Genomic DNA, 17,444 nt, shown 5'->3' on the forward strand with positions numbered 1-17,444 from the left:
GGTAATTTAAAAAAAAGCGTAATTAACAGTTTCTTTCTCTGAGGATATTGTTTTGTGTCTTGTAGTTTGGGGTTTCACTGTGAAGGAAAGTGGTCTCCTGTGAGTTGAAAGCACCGGTGTAACCTGATGAATGTGAATGGATAAAGGACCAGGCTACCCCTGACACTCGGCTCTGGCCGCTCTGAATTATGCATCGCTCTCAGGTTAACAGAGTTCGGTATCCAGTGTCCCTTTTTCAACTCATCACGGCGATCGGATCTATCCTGAAGATTTCTCTTTTCTCTCACTGTTCTTCTCTTCCTGCAGCAACTGCAAGAAACTTGCCGGGGAAAAAAGTGAGTTCAGAGAAATTCTATCCATATTTATATAATATATGATGGTGTGTATGCATCTTGGTGTATTTATGTGTGTGAAAGGCCACTACACATTACCATAATTACTGTGTCTCTCTTTAGGGAGCTCTCTGGAACCTTTATGCACAGCCTGTCAATTCAGTGCCCTCATAGAGTCGCTGATAGAGGCCCCCTCAGGCTGCAGAGGAAGTGAAACCTTGTCGAGTGTGGTGACCTGTGTCCCCCCTCCCTCCAGCTGTCCGAGTTCCCTGGTGATACAATTGCACCACGATGGAAATTCAATCAAGAGATGGACCAGAGTGAGAGGAGTCCACTCCCGTGTCCCTCTCCGGCTCGCCCGCTAATTGATTTTAAATAAACCCTTCAAACACGTCAGGATTAAAGAAACCTCGGTATTACAAGGTGGGCTGCAGAGAGGATCATACATTTTACTTTCACCAGCTGTGAGTACAATTATTCTTCTATTTGTGTGTGTGACTCTGTGGAGCTGATAATGGCCAATGGCGTTGGGTAATTTTTATTCGAAGTGTGAGGTAATTACCACCGACCAACAGTCAAAGCTTTAAATGGCAAAACATAACCACCACCATGCGCTCGTTCAGTGTTGATTGTGTCAAATGGAAAGTGACAGTGATGGATGTTTTTCATTGGTGGGTTTGTTGCGGAGGCATCACTCATACAATCCAATAGAAGTGAGGGAGCCAGAGAATTGGTGAACCTTGATGTGCCATGCTTTTTTCCAGTATGTTTCACTGTCATGTGGATTTCTTCATTTTAAATTTCAAATACACTATCAGAGTTTTAGGGTCATTCCTTTTTTTGGGGGATTATATATACTGTTTTTTTCGCATTAACAGGACAAACATCAATCAAGAAAACAAACAAATACATACAAATTCAGACTGTAGACAAACCTAAAGTATTAAAAATAAAACACAGAAATAGAAACATTAATTTCACATCACATCCATAAGTATATGAATGTACTGTAGGTACAGGGTTAGAGATATGGGAGAGAGGAATGTGGGGAAGGAGAGAAAATGAGAAAGAGAGAGGCTCAAAAGATGACATTCTAAAAAACATGATTTGTCAAGCTAGGAGAGTGGTCGAATCAAACAGCCCAGTGGTAGAATCCCAAAGGCAGCTGTAAGGGGGCAGGGTTCAAAGTCAAATCCAAATACCCCAGAGAAACACCTAAAAATGGATCCTCATAAATCATTCAAATATTATTCTTTACTTCTTTGATGTTTTAAAGATATACATAATCAAAAAGGAAAACTGGACACAGTAGTAAAATTAAGTAAAATTAATTTAAAAAAGGAAAAATGGACAAAATAAATAGACTTTTTGGGAAAAGCACCTATGTATATTGTGAGTACATTTAAATTGGGAATTTCCTGCACTTGTGTCTGCCACATGACAATGGTAACATTTTTTAACTTACCTGGGTTCGATGTCACTAATATGTTGTCTACAAAACTCTTCCCCATTCAAATTGTTCTATTAAGAGCCATTCAAAGACTATTCTATACATCTTTGATCTGTAGAATAACAAGTGAGTACCTGTTATTTGAAAGTTAAATAGAGAAAAAACTAATAGATTTTTAGGGAGAAGTTCATATCTATATCACCTCTTTCTTTATTGGCAAAGTCAAAGCTGGAGTTTAACCAATGTCTGCTGCTTGCATGATTTCTAGAAACAGCAGTTCTCACTGTTTAACATTTCTCAGAGTTATTTTAGACAGAGAGCAACAATGAGAACAATCGGGCAGACATGAATGATTTTAATAGCCGAATACGATCCAGCAGAATACAGAATAAATGCATGATTTACAGTGCGTGGGTGCAAATTGTGTCATATTCCTTCACTGTGAGCTGCAGATGACCGTAAATGAAAGGGTATCCATGACAACTATGACAAATGTGTACAATAGTAAATCCTGGTTTGGTCAGTAACAAGCGGTATGTTGTGTGTCAAACGGAGCATGAGGCGCGTGTACCTGCCTGCACTGACATTTTTCAGATGTCTCAGTCTATGTGACAGTGTGTGGCCAGCGTTTCTCTTCCATTAATAATGAATAGCAGGCGTAGCTGGATGCACATTATGCTGCGTGGGGCTCAGGAGCAGTGAGCTACTGTTTCAGAGGGCCAGCTGGCTTTTCATTTGCATTCGGACTCTACGATTGGAGAAACAACATATAACAGTTGATATATGTGCAACCTTCCAAGCCGAGGAATAGTAAATACTTGTTGTGTGATAGATGTTGTGATGTGAAATTAACCATAGGGCCAAAGGATAACCGCTGAGTCATTAGCACTTTATGTCTCCATACACTCGCTGTGTAATTGTAGCACCTCATGAACAGGAAAAGGATGAAGCTGGCAGAGGAAATTAATGAATCTCCTGCTGTGAGGTCAACCACACTAACTTTGTATTAACTGCACTTCACCACTAGATGGCTGTTAGTCACACGCATGAGAAGACTCTAATATTTCTTTTGAAGTTCCTCCTTCTACCAGAGTGTTTCTCCAGGCAAGGCAGAATAAATTAAACTTTAATTACTGAAACAAAAGTTGCTGCCTGCAACAACAAAATAAACAAAACACCCATAAGAAATTGATGTCCCAATTACTCACAAAATGTATGTAAATAACAGCAAAGACACATTTGGTCCTCCTCCACTGGATGATGCTGTTTGACCACCTTTTGCACAATTTTTAATTAGTTATGTAATAACATACCTGCTGCAGGCCGGTCACTGGACTTGCCGTAAAATGATATGCATGAAGAAAAAAAGACAAATACAAATAAATATGAGTATATACCTACTAATCCCACAAACATCTGTCTGCCTGTACGCAACACATTCATTTATTGACTTCACACACTATTGTAAATTGCCAGAGAGAGTGCAGCGCCGTGTTTGTTTTGCGATTTGGACATGCAACGCTATATAAATGAAAATTGAATTAAAAGAAGAACTCAGTGTTATTTTACGAAAAACAATGACTATGAAATCTTCATTGCAGCTAAACCAGGTAGGATGAACACAAAGTTTTGGGATTTCACAAAATAGACTGTTTATAAAAAGGTCTGCACACAACGTACAAGCAATAGAAAAGTGACAGTATATTGTAGAACTGTTTGATGAAGACACACTAATTACGAAGAATAATCCTAAAGTAAACAGTCTATTCCTAACAGGCAGGTTTAGAACAGGCACTGCAGTAGTTCCTAAAAACATTAGAACAACATTCATTCAAAATCTGACTCCACTCTTAATCCTTCATGAGTCCAAACCAATGCAATGGTGATATGTTTGAGTTAAAGATGATGTTTCTTATCTAATATGCTTACAACACTTGTGCTGCAGCATTGATTTATTAAGCATGGTACATTTTGCATAATGGGAGTTTGTGTTTAGAAAACAATTTACTTAACATGAATTACTGTGGGCAGTCTGGTAAATGACATAAGGAGATATGTCACAGTAATAATATGATTTTACCTCAGCCACTGTAGAGCAGAACCAAAAGCTTCTCCACAGTACAACTATCCTCTACCTTTGTGTTTCAGTCGCTGACGTACACCACAGTTTAATGCTATGTTAAATGAGGATATGTCTTGACTGCCCTATTAATTAATGTGAGCCAAAGTGTATCAGCATTAGTGGAGTTGAACCTTGCAACCTGGCGAGCATAATCTCATCAGGTAGGGAGTTCCAGAGCCTCGGGGCCCTGACAGAGAAAGCCCGGCCACCCCGAGTAGCCAGCCTTGACCTAGGGTCAGTTAACAAGGACAGGCTGGCCGATCTCAGGTTGCGACTGGGATTGTAGGGAGTCAAGAGCTGCGAAATGCAAATAGGGGCCAGCCCAGGTGGAGCTCTGAAAGTTATTAAAAGAATCTTAAAATCCATCCTGAATTCAAGAGGCAACCAGTGAAGTGATGCAAGGATTGGCGTGATATGAGACCTGCGGTTTGTTTTAGCTAAGATACGAGTAGCAGCATTTTGAACAAGCTGCAAACCAGTTAGGGTTTGACTAAGTCATGTATAAAGTGCATTTAAAGACAAAGGCATGTATTTTCTTTACTTTTCTAAGTCAGGGAGAGATAGAACTGATTTAATTTTGGAAATATTTCATAGATAGAAGTAACAGGATGTAATAGATGTCAAGATTTCATTAACGTGTGTTTTAAAGTTCATATTGGGAATCAAATGTGACACTTAGCTTTTTAGCTGTTGTTTTGATATTGGTTGCCAGGGGACCAAGAGGTGATAGGAGTTTGCCCGCTAGCTGAGGGGACCAAAGATTATTAATTCTGTTTTGTTTGAGTTTAACTGAAGGTTAAGTGACATCCATTCCTTAATGGCAGTAAGGCACTCTATTAGGACACTCAAGCGGCTGACGTTGTCTGGCTTAAAAGACAGGTAGATTTGGGTGTCATTGGCATAGGAATGGTAGGATATCCCATTAAAATTGCTTGTGACGGGAGCATGTATGGCGAAAACAGGATTGGACCAAGAATAGAACCTTGTGGCACCCCGCATACCAGTGGAGCCAAGGATGAGATGTTATTTCCAATGGAAACAGAAATGTCTCTATCTGACGGATAAGACTTGAACCATCTAAGGGCAATTCCGGATATGCCGACGCACTGTTAGTCTATTGATGAGAATGGTGTCAAATTGCAGCACTAAGGCCAAGGAGCAGTAATACGGAGCAATCTCCCACATCAGCAGACATAAATAAATCATTGTGCTTTTAAGGAGAGCAGTTTCAGTACTGTATCGTTTGCGAAATTCAGACTGGAATTTATATATAAAAATATTTTGGTGACACGCCAATAGTACTGATTATTTCTTTTAGGAGTGAGGTGGGTAGGATGTCGAGAGGGGTGGAAGAGGAACGCATGTGTGACACAGTGTCAAGGAGAATGGGACAGGCAGGATGCTCTGCGATATTTGGAGTGATAGTTGGTACAATGTTATTTCTGATGTGCACTATTTTTTGCTTAAAAAAAGATAAAAACTTTTCACAGTCAGGATTTGAAGTGGCCAGCAGGGCAGAAGGAGCTGGGTTTATTGAAATTGATCAGCCTGAACTATAAATCATTAAATTTTGGTTCAGCATATACTGTATATTTAAGAACTGCATGATTGTAATGCAAACAACGAGTAACTTGGCTGCAGCACATTTGTAAACGTAAGTGAAAAGAGACTCATCCAATATGTGTGAAACATTATTCATTTAGAGGTAGAAAATAGCCAATTTAAATGAACCTAATCTGGCGAACACATTTGAATCATCCAAACATTGTTACCAGGCGTCAGAGATCAGAGATCCTCTGAGACTCATTACAAACATAGATGATTCCTGATCACTGACCAACATATTGATTCTCCTCTGGTGTTGGAACCAACAGCTTTTGGAGACATGCCAGTGGGAATTCAGGACTCGCCTCAGGTCCGGAGTGCCTAAGATTGCTGTCTCCGTGGGTCAGCATTCTTAGTCAGAGCAGGACAAAAAAGTAAGGTAGACTTTGCCCTGGGGCTGGAGCGCAGCTGAATATATACAAACTCAACCAAACAAGTGGGGGAGCTATTTGACCTTGCCACGGCTTGTCGCAGCAAATCAACCCGGGTGAAGTGGAACAATGCAGTGAAAATAGATAGCTTTCTTGTTTGATTGATGAGTGTGAAAGAGTTGACAGGACCGGACTCCGGGATGATAAATAGCCATGGCGATGGACAAAGAAAGTCAACATAGTCCATTCAATGAGAAGTGTTTATGTGATAAGATAATACAATTTTAAAAGTCACTCTTCTCCATCTCCAGCCTTTTCAACGTTTACATTATTTATCAATAGAGCTGCTTCAGAGATATGGACTTATTTGTCATTAGGTTGCATTGGAGCACGCTGAACATTTTATTGATAGTAATGTAGGTCACCCATCTTCGAGTCATGATGCTTCGTCTTTTGTCACTTGAGACAGTTATTTTTAGGTTCTTTTTGAGTTTCCGTCGTGGCTTTTGGTGCCGAGATTGGGTGTCAGGAATGACGATGTCATAGGACAAGCAGGGGCTAAATATACGCCCTGTTGCTATGAATGTTGACATGATGTGTGGGTTTTTTCCCGCAAAATGTATCCTGTCATTGTCTAAGAGGCTTATCCAACAAATGATTCATGAGAGCGATCATAATGATTACAGGTTACCTGAGTGGAATGGGATATTTAGGTTTCTCTTGACTGCCCTTCGGCTCTAATACCACCTGGTGTCAATGTGCATGTCTTGATTGTTGTATCCTTCAGACAGGATCTGTCAGGGCTGCGTGTGAAGATTGTTCGCCCACCCTTATCCTTCCCTCCTTTCGCTTCAGCTCGTTGGTTACACAGCGCCTCAGAGGCGAACAACCAAAATCTGGAGAGATCATGGGCAAAAAAATGTCTGCTGATTATTTTACAGAAACCTGACACTGCAATTGATGGACAGCGGTGGGTGGGAGGCAGTTAGGAGCCACGTACAGTATCTACCACAATACCCCCATAATGATCATAGGGAACTCATGCTTACCATTCCATTTTAATGAGGTTCCTCCTCTGTGAGAGTGACCCAGATTCAAGGAAGATGTAATATTTGTTTCTGCAGATAGAAGTTAAGTTGATAAAAGTGTGGTAGGATGTGTGGACCCCCAAACAGCACATGATACGAATTCCCTTCTTAGAGACACTGTTTAATTTTAATCATTCTAAAGGGCAATTTTCCAAAGAAATCTGGTCACGAAAGTGTTAATGCTTTTCATAATACTTTGGATACCACATATGTTTAATTAAAGTGATAAGTGGTTTGAGCTTCACTTGGTTCTCCATATAAGTGTTAATCATCATAGGAGAAACATAGACAGGGGGTGTTACATCTTTGTTAGTGTACCTGTGAATGAAAGATTGAATAAACTGCCACTTTGTCACTGTCACTATGACGGATCTTATTTTTATTATTAAAAATGGACTGTGGAACAGTAAAGTGGTGAATATTGCCAGTGGTTAGCGAAGCTTTACTTTGATTTATGGAAAAAAGGTCATTGCAGCGTGATCCCCTCGCCCCCAATTCAGCAAACATGTTGAAATATTTAAATTACCTTGATGCATTCCAGTCACATGTTCGGCAGGAAGAAGGCAACATCACGCCAGCCTTTCTCTGCGAGCGATGCTGACGCACTTTGCATGTTCACTTTCTTTTACATCTCACAACATGTTAATTGGAAGTTCACACATGATCAAGGTTTTATTGAACTTCAAAGAAGTGCCCTATTCACTAGACTATTTGGTTGCCATGGCAAAGCTCTGGTATTAAGAGCTGCTCTGTGAAAGATGAATAGACGTGAAGGAATCGGACACCAAAAAAACAAGTCTTCAATAAAGTAAAATATTATGACTGCATTTATAACCTTCATAATTTTGCTTGATTATTCTCAAAATGTCTTTATCTTGCTCTTTTGATTTCACCTGAACTGAATTCAACCCACGCTCATTAGCATAACATTAATGTGTTAAAAACATCCCAGCAGTTCTCTAAGTAACAAGTGGTGGGATTGAGTGAAGTGTGGGGTCAGAATATCAGGTATCACTCACATGAATTTCATGCTGACTGCTCATGTGGGAAATGACTTTCTCATCTTTTAGAGAAATTGCAAATTGCTGAAACAATCTTTTTGTAGCGGTGAAGCTTTCGTCGTGTTTTGACCTCGCTGTGCACCTCCGTGATTGTTACCTCTGCCAAAGGGGTTATGCTTTCATCTGAGTTTGTTTGTCTATTCGTTTGCAGCAGTACACAAAAACTACCATGAAATATCTTGGAAAGATGGGTCAGCAAAGAACCCATTGAAATCTATTGAGGATCCGGATCAGGAGGCTGATCCATGACTTTCTTTTTCTTTTTCTACATGTTCACAGAATAATTCAGGGATCTTGCTAAAAAGTAAGCAAGCTTTTTCAAGCAAGTTTAGGGAACTAATATCAATGAGTGTGTGAAATTTGGTGCATTGAATTTAAGGGGATTGTTGGGACTTGTGCCTTTCTAGTTTTTAACTCAACTCAGTCTTCTGTGTCTCGGTTAATGTTGGATATTCCTTTCCCAAAATTTAGTGTCATATTGATTTGCAAAGCTTGTAAACATGTGTGTTTGTGTGTGAAGTTAAGGTTAGTAACTACGGTTAATGGGTTAGTCTCTAGAAAGTCGAGCTAGGGTTATCTCATCTTCTAAAGTGAGAGACACAACTGCGTGCGCTTTTGTGAGTGCATGTCTCAGAGCTTTCCTCACTCAAGTCAGGAATGGGGGAAACAGCTTTATTGGCATAAATCCAGTTACATCACACACAAACATCGACAGAAGAAAACACAAGGACACGCACACACACCACATGCACACACAGAAAGTGAGTAGTGAGCAGAAGCAGTCCCCCCCGCCCCGCTGAGCGTCTGAACAAAGTCTTGCCTGCTTTTTGTTCTGTGCTCGCAGCTTTGAAGGCTGGCTGGCGGCCTGAAAAGCACAAAGTACCTGTATATGAGAGTTGGCAGCACCCGGAAGAAATGGATTATTTGCTGTAGGAGACACTTCCCTCCACGCATCAAAGACCTCGGTCTAATATAAAGTGTCTGTTTATTTTTTAGACGTTACAGCCATTTTCATAGTTTTTTTTATTTTTTATGAATTTTTAAATTCCTCTTACACGTCATCGTGGGAGAAAGTCAGAACACAGCAACAGTTGAAGAGCACGGGAGCTGAATTGTCTGGTTTAGTCTGTGAGCTTTCCAGTAACTTATGTCTTTGAATATTGTTGGAGCCATCATTAGCCAGAGTGATATTTGATTATTTATTTTTGAAGAAGAAGAAGAAGAAGAAGAAATTTAGTTTGTGTTTGTGCACTGCTATAGAAAGCCGAAGGAAAAAGAAGAACAATGTATTCAAAAAGTCCAATCATGCTCGAGATGATGAAGAGGAGTGAGAGCTGCATTATAAACAGACGTCACCTTTCCAAGAGAGTCACACATCCATTCTGTCCATTAGCATTCTCCATTGATGCTTTTCCTAAAGGGCAGCTGTGGACAGCTGGGAGTGAGAGATTGGAGCTTTCATAGAAACCCCCTCCCTCCTCAGTGTTGAACACTCACAGCTCAGGGTGGCTCTGTGGTTTACACAAAGCAAGAGCAGCAGGACGTCTGCAGGGACAAATCTGTACTTTCCTGAAGGATTGTTATTATTATCCTTTTAAAAAGAACACATGTGAGAGTCAAATGAAATGATAAACGTCAATTAGAATGTTTAACGGAATAGTTAAACATTTTGGGTGTTTAAAGTCTCAACTGAAGCACAGTGTGTCGCATAGCTTAGCATAAAAACTGCTTAAGTTTAAGCTCTAATTATAATAATAATAATGATAATGAAACCCTTCAGAAAAAAGTAAAAATTGTACTTCTTATTTGTGGAACCATTTACCTCATTACATCCTATAGCCTGTGACAGGGGTCTGTAAGTAGCCATCACTGAGCCAATGATTTGATTCAAAATACACAGAGCCATTCCACCACTTTAAATTCAGCACTTTTCAAATTTGACTGTGTGTGTGTGTGTGTGTGTGTGTGTGTGTGTGTGTGTGTGTGTGTGTGTGTGTGTGTGTGTGTGTGTGTGTGTGTGTGTGTGTGTGTGTGTGTGTGTGTGTGTTTGTGACAATGCTGTTTGTATTCAGTGATTAAATGATCATGTTGGAAACTACCTTTCTACTTCAGCCAGTGACCCAACACCACACTAAATATATCAGGGACAAACTCGGAGTGCGAGAAGCTATAATTGCCTTATAAATACTCCACCTCGGGTCTAAAATGAACAACTAATCTGTGCACAGCAGCACCGAAGTGTCAGAAATAGGCATGTTGGCAAGACGGTTACCAGATATTTTCTGTGTTCATGCCCAGAGCAACAACACCTCCATTACTTTGTTTGAGTTGTAGTGGGAGTGATACGAGATCACAGTGTCAATTTCAAAATGAGCATAGATATTTTAAAGCAAGTGGGGAAAGATGAATTTCGATCAGAGAATCTCTGTTTCTGCGTCTCTCATGTGAAATGCTCAGCATTTCCTCTCTCACAAGTATTTCAGATCTCAGCCCGTGAAGAGTTTTTGAGATGTGAAGGTTGAGCTTTGCGTGGAGAAGGTGGTTTCTTTCCCGCAGGTTCCGTGCAGAGGTCTGCCACTGCTTCGATTTAAGAACAGTTCTACCTCATTTACCAGATCAGCAGGAGAAACACCTTGAGGGGCTTATTTAATTTGCAAACAATTTGGAAACCAAAGGAAAGGCATTCCTGCGCCTGGCAGGGCTGATTAGCAGCTAAGCGGTCTATCCTCATTGCTGTCGTTCTGCTGCGCCCCGAGAGCATATACATACATAAAGATAAAGAATTATGCATATTATCATCTGTGATACTCTATTATTAACGTGTCCGCAGCTGTGGATATCCTCTACTTTTGCGCTGAGATGTTCTTTCTCTTTTGGATCTTTTGGACTCTGTGATTAACAAAACTGCAGATACATAAAAGTTACACTTCTCTCAGATGAGCTTTCTCTACAACTTTCAGAAGACTTTGAAAACTAAAAAAGGTTTAAACAACCCAGACTCATTACTGCTGTTGATTACAGTAATTTAATATCTTAAATTAAATATGTAATATCACTAAATGAGAGCTTTGACGCTGAAGTTTTTAATCAGAGCGTCCTTTGAAAGCCAATTATTGTTTATCCAAGGATTCTTTTGCAGCCTAGCACAGTGCAAATGATTCTCACCACAGCAGCAGCAGAATACACAGCTTATTAATCAATACCTCTGCCAAGGAGGTTGTGTTTTCATCTGCATTTCTTTGTTTTTTAGCATTAATCCATTAAATTATGTTACATATAATTAATATCCACATCAGGGGGTGCAGATCCATGATTTTATTTTTCTTACTTTAACGTTGCGAGATTTTCATTTTCAACCTTTTTTTAAAATACATTTCTCAGAGAATAATGGTGGTTGTTTTTTCTAATTTGTCACAGAAACTTGATATAGCACATGCATACATACATTTGAAATTCAAGTTGGTAAAGTCTAAAATACCTCTGCAACTTTCATGAATTGTTTTACAGTTGAAGCACATTTTAAGCTTAGAAAATAAAGTTTCTTAACAAATTGTCACATTTCTCTTTAGTATTGTTATTGACCATGTTATTTAAAAAATGCTGACAGGACATGGACATGTCAGGGACCAATCACATTTCAGTTGGGGTCAGTGCCACCCCTGGGTGTGCACCTGGATCCAACCCTGAACCTGAACATCAGCATGTTACTGTGTGCATATTAGCATGTTGATGATTTAACATTAGCACTACTGTACTTTACATACAGCCTCACAGAGCTGCTGTAAATGATGCCAAAGGAGAAATTCAGAAACTAGAATATTGTTTTCAGATGTTGACTCATGTGTTTCATTGAGTCACTGAGGACAAACTGCCTTCATCTGACTTGGCAGCATGTAGTGCAGGTCATTATGTGCCGGCTATAAATTAGATCTTGTTATGTTTTCTCTGGACTTCAGGAGACGCAGCTTGTCAAAGATAATGGCCGTCCTGATAATGAACATGTTGCTTGTTCTCTTATGTTTGGCTTTCTAGGATAATAGAGTAAGTTGCAATCAACCAAGTGTCACAGTTCATTGCATTACTTTACCCCTTTTGTTGAATTTGCTGTTAGGAAGCATGAAAACCTCCCAATGCAAACTGATATTTTCATTTCCCCCAGCTGGTAGACACACATTTCTGATGGTTGACAACAGTGTGTGGCTCCTTGTTGTGCTATACCTGGTGGCCTGTGGTCAAAAGCACAAAGTGTACAGCACACACCACCACACACAGAGCAGTGGCCCAGAGGAGCTGCCACTCCACATGCCGCCACAGTGTGCAGACATTTTGGAGTTACCTCATACCTCTTCTTAAAATACAGCATATCACTGGGCCTCTCAGACGTGACATCATCTGTTTGGCCTGCTGGGTTTTATGGAAGACCCACGGTCGTCATCTCACCTCATAAATAACACGTTACATTGCTGCACTTGAGATGAACAAAAATCCAAAGCAATGAGAAAAAAAAAATCTGAAAGTCCTGAGTGTAAGAAACCACAAGAAAAATGGAGTCCTCTAACTTATAGATGCATCAGCTAATTATTCCTTATTTTGAGGTTTTTGGGAGCATTTTTATTCATCACTTCAAATGTGAAATCCAGTTCAAGTTTGAAAGAAAGAACCCCAAAAATCTTTACCTGTGCGTTTGTACGGGAAATCTTTGTGATTCACAGTCTCACTTCTAAACGCATCTGGCTGAGATGTGGCTCATTGTCATGCACCCCATGGTACTATCTGCCTGTGGTCCGCATGCAGTGCTCAATGATGTGATCTACGCCGAGCCTCTGCTGGGGGAGAGGATCAAAACCGAAAACACTGTTAACACAATTTACAAAAAAAGTATTAAATATGTGCTGTCCAAGTTGGCCCAAGTTATGGATGTAACCACAGAGCACAGCTGAACAGCAACAGCATAAATAAAACTCCTTTATGTGTCAGCAGTCAGAGCCAAGAGGTGATAAACAAGAGGAGACACCCATCGACTGTCGTGGTTCACTTGTCCTGCTCATTCAATACGATTTGTTGTTGTCGTAAACTTGTAATTCTATTGACAGATCTGCTCATTAATTCACCTTTCTAAGGTGATTGGTGTATTTTGAAGAACTACAGGGGTTCACATTTGTATTTCGGTTAATTCCAGGTGACTCTCTGCATTTAGTCTGTTATTTGTTAACATTCAGACAAAGAAATGTGTTTAATTAGTAATTATTACTGTGTAATTAGAGAAAATGCAATCAGAGTAAATTATTAAACAGGAAACCGTGGCTTTGTGTGGATAATTTTGTGTCATATTAAGATATTACTGATACCTTTGTTTAAATTGCTTTGTTATATATAAACACATCTTTCCTAAGATTATGACATTATTCTATTGTAATCTCCAGATTGTCTCTAACATAGAAACATATTTGTTGTCAGTGTCACAGAATACATCAGGCGGAAACGTCAGCCCTCGTGAATTCGACATTTCCTTTGTTTCTTCTGAAGCCTAATTAGATGTTGTAATGTAAATAGCTCAGAGTCTTCTCCTCAGGGCGTCGCTCTTATTTAATCAGGCGCTATGACAAAAAACCTCACCGATATTTATAGCGAGGGCCTGGAATGAGCGAGGTTTACAAATTCACTCTCCGAGGCTCTCCAGCAAACTCTAGTGCTGCTGCTTGGCAACGAGCCACTTCTCTGGAGGGAGCAGCCAGTGCCTTGCTCATGGGCATTGTTGACAGTTATCGAGACAGCACAGAGCATTTACTCACCCAGCCTGTCTTTAGTCATTGTAAATTCCTCTCTTTTCGCATTCAGTGTGAATTATCATTTTTGTCATGTTCCTGGGCAACATCCCAAAGCTTCATATTGATGTTTGAAAGTTCAAGCCTGTTCCTTTTCCTGACGTGGCATAAAACGTCTATATACCAATGTCAATGCTAACTCTCATGGTCATGCAGTATTTGGGCCGGGACACATGCTTTGCTTTGGCTAAGACCACCAGCATATTGTGTCTGACAAACATGACAGCTGTGTTGGGGTTGCACAGGGGAGCTGCCTTTGACCTTTATTATTCTCACTGTACTAGTGCTACTGGGAGACAATGTTTGTTTCCATAGTTACACAGATGATACACAACTGTGCATTGCTGCTGAGTCAAATGATGATAAAGCTCTTTGCTCCATCACTAAATGTCTTTCAGCAATAAATACATGCATGAGCAATAATTTCCTAAATATTAATGAGGATATAACAGAAATTCTTATGGTCGGCCCAAAATCAAAAAGAGAAATGCTTGAAAATAATCTGTGTCAGCTAACTCCTCGGATTAAATCAGAAGTTACAGGTCTAGGTGTTTTGTTAGACTCTGATCTGAGTTTCAAGGCCCACATTAACAAGGTGACCAAAACCAAATTTTTCCACCTTAGAAACATAACAAAGGTTCACCCATTTATAAATCAGACAGATGCTGAGAAGCTGATTCACGCCTTCGTTTCTAGCCGACTGGATTACTGTAATGCACTTTTTACAGGCCTCTCAAAGAAAACAATAGAGCTGATTCAGAACTCTGCTGCTCGGCTGTTAAGCAGAACCAAGAGGAAGGAACACATTAGTCCAGTTCTAGCTGCTCTGCGCTGGTTGCCTGTTACACACAGGATATGACTTTAGGTCCTCCTCCTTACATACAAGGCTCTGAATGGGCGAGTTACACAGCTGACTCTCTAGTTAACTTTTATTTTTATTAACATGTTTTTATTTTCATCGATGTTGTATGTAAAGCACTTTGAGCTGCATTTCTTGTATGGAAGGTGCTACACAAATAAAGTATATTATTATTATTACTATTATTATTACGTGTTTAAAGACAATTTGAGGGCACTATGATGGGTGAACTTCCTGCTGCACTTTTCAAAAACATCTACAATAATAATATAAATAATATAATAAGTGGCTTTGGTTCCTTCTCAGATGTGTTCTTACTTCACCTCCGCTAAAACACAGCCGCAAGTCAGCACTTTCAGCTGATGGTCATTGGTTTGTTTCAAAAGCAAAGCTCTGGAGGAGAGAGCCAAAACAATACCAACTGTGTAAGTGTTCAAATGTCTATGGGCTGTGTGGACTGAACCGCACTTATGGACAGGATTTACAGACAATACTTTCAAGTACTATAAATTATTTTCATAAACTTTAGTAAAGGTAAGAAAAATATAGAAATCACCATCCTGTGATGTACAATTCCACAAAAGTGCTGAAAGAAGCGCTGAAACATTTCACTTGCAATAAAATATATAGACACAAAAGGAATGGACAAAAACATACTCAAGTTAACAGTTACACACTTCCTTGTCTACTAGAGTGAAAGTAAGTACTTCTTTTAAGTACACTTAAAGTATTAAATGTAAAAGTACTTGCAGAGAGTGGCTTATTCCCTTAAGCAATGATCTGTTACATCATTATGGCTGAGTCTCGGCTGTGACCTCTACTGAATCCGTCTGAGCTCTGCTGCAGGTGGACTTGTCGAAGGAGGCGGGGTCTAATATTACCCACCCGCTCTGATTGGATCACTGGACCAGGCCTCCTCTCGTTATTGATCACTTGTAAATATGTAAAAAAAAACAAACACTGGGAACACAGTGCATAATAAATATGTAGTGGAGTAGAAAGTACAGATATTTGCTGATAGATGTAGTCGAATAAAAGTGAAATGCACCCGAAAATAAATCCACTTAAGTAAAGTACAGACACATGAAAAATGTACCTAAGTATAGTAACAGTAAATATACTTTGTTACAGCTCACTACTGTAACATGATGCAAAGCTAAGGACTTGCTACAGCACTACAGAACACAAAGAAGTACAAATTAACACTAGTGATATGATGTCAGGAAAAGCAATCGGTGCTTGACCCGTTAAAGTTAAAAACAGACAATTGGATGAATCCGAAGCACAAATAAATTCTGTCCTTTCATCTGATCTCAGAACAGCGTTCAGTTCCATAAAGGATGTGATATTTCCTGTTTGGTTTTGTGGATGTATTATGGTTTGCATCCATTTTTTTATTTTATGCCCACCTGTGGTAACAGCAGGCTATTGTCTGTGGAAGCTTTGGCTTCATTACCAGTCGATGATGCCCATCGCTTTAGTTCTGCAGCTCTGTTTGCCTTCGATAAAAGTCAGTGCACACATCCGATTGAGAGCTGGACAGTTCTTCAGCCAAAGACTTGGTGAAAGTACTCAACACTAAAATATTTAGTTTAATATTCGTCAGACTGGTTTTTTTTTTCTTGGCACCATGTGTAAGTGTCTTCCAATATGTGATAGTCTATGGTATTTGCTGGAAATCATTTCTTATCTGCTGGCAGGGGTTCTGGTGTGTGTGTGTGTGTGTGTGTGTGTGTGTGTGTGTGTGTGTGTGTGTGTGTGTGTGTGTGTGTGTGTGTGTGTGTGTGTGTGTGTGTGTGTGTGTGTGTGTGTGTGTGTGTGTGTGTGAGAGAATTTAATATATTTTCTTTCCTTACTGTATAACTTAACTCTGCTATGGATCACAGAGGACGAGCTTGGAGCTGAATAAAGCAGGGTCGTCATGAAAAGAACATGAGGCCTTGAAGCGCTCACACAAATGTTCAGATTTATTTTATAATCCGTTCTCTCTCCTGTTTATATTTGACAGAAAAATGATTGTGACTTTCATTCATATTATTATAATTACTTAAACATGAAACTGTCCAGAATAGATACAGACATTAATCTAAGTTTTTATAAGGGTGAATGGGATCCATTGCCTCTTAGTCCACTCTGTCGTTTGGTGGAAGCTTTAAAATAGGTGGTCTTCGGGAACTCAGGTATGAGTTACACATGCAGCAGAGGAACGGCGCTGTGTAGATGCCTGACAGGCATGTCAGCTCCCAAACACTGGCTTCCACGAGATACCAGAGCCAGGCCGGCGCCACTGTCTCCAGCTGGGCCTCAACAAGATGAGCTGGCGAGCTCTTCCTGGCTCTGAGGTGTCTCCTGTCGTATTCAGGGCCCCTTTGACCCCTCTCAACAAAAAGCATTACATCACTGACCTCATTCCAGACCAGATGCAAAACACAGCACACGGGAAACAAACACATTTCACCACATTTTTCAGTCACTTCGCACCTGACCCACATCCACTCTGCGCTGCTTTAGGATTAGCAGAAGTATCGAGAATAATGAGAGATTATCGGAGTACTTGTTGGATTTGTATGTGCATAATTTGGCGTATCATGACAGGTGGTAACAGCTGCTGGAGTACGCGGTGCACTCCAATGGGAGACGTGATGATGAAACCCGGGTGTCCTGATTTATTAGTACGCAAGCGTCTGTAGGGGAGTCACAGGAAGTATTTCAATATGGATTTTCTGGGGAC

Source organism: Hippoglossus stenolepis, chromosome 13, assembly GCF_022539355.2.
Source record: "Hippoglossus stenolepis isolate QCI-W04-F060 chromosome 13, HSTE1.2, whole genome shotgun sequence".
Classification (NCBI taxonomy): Eukaryota; Metazoa; Chordata; class Actinopteri; order Pleuronectiformes; family Pleuronectidae; genus Hippoglossus; species Hippoglossus stenolepis.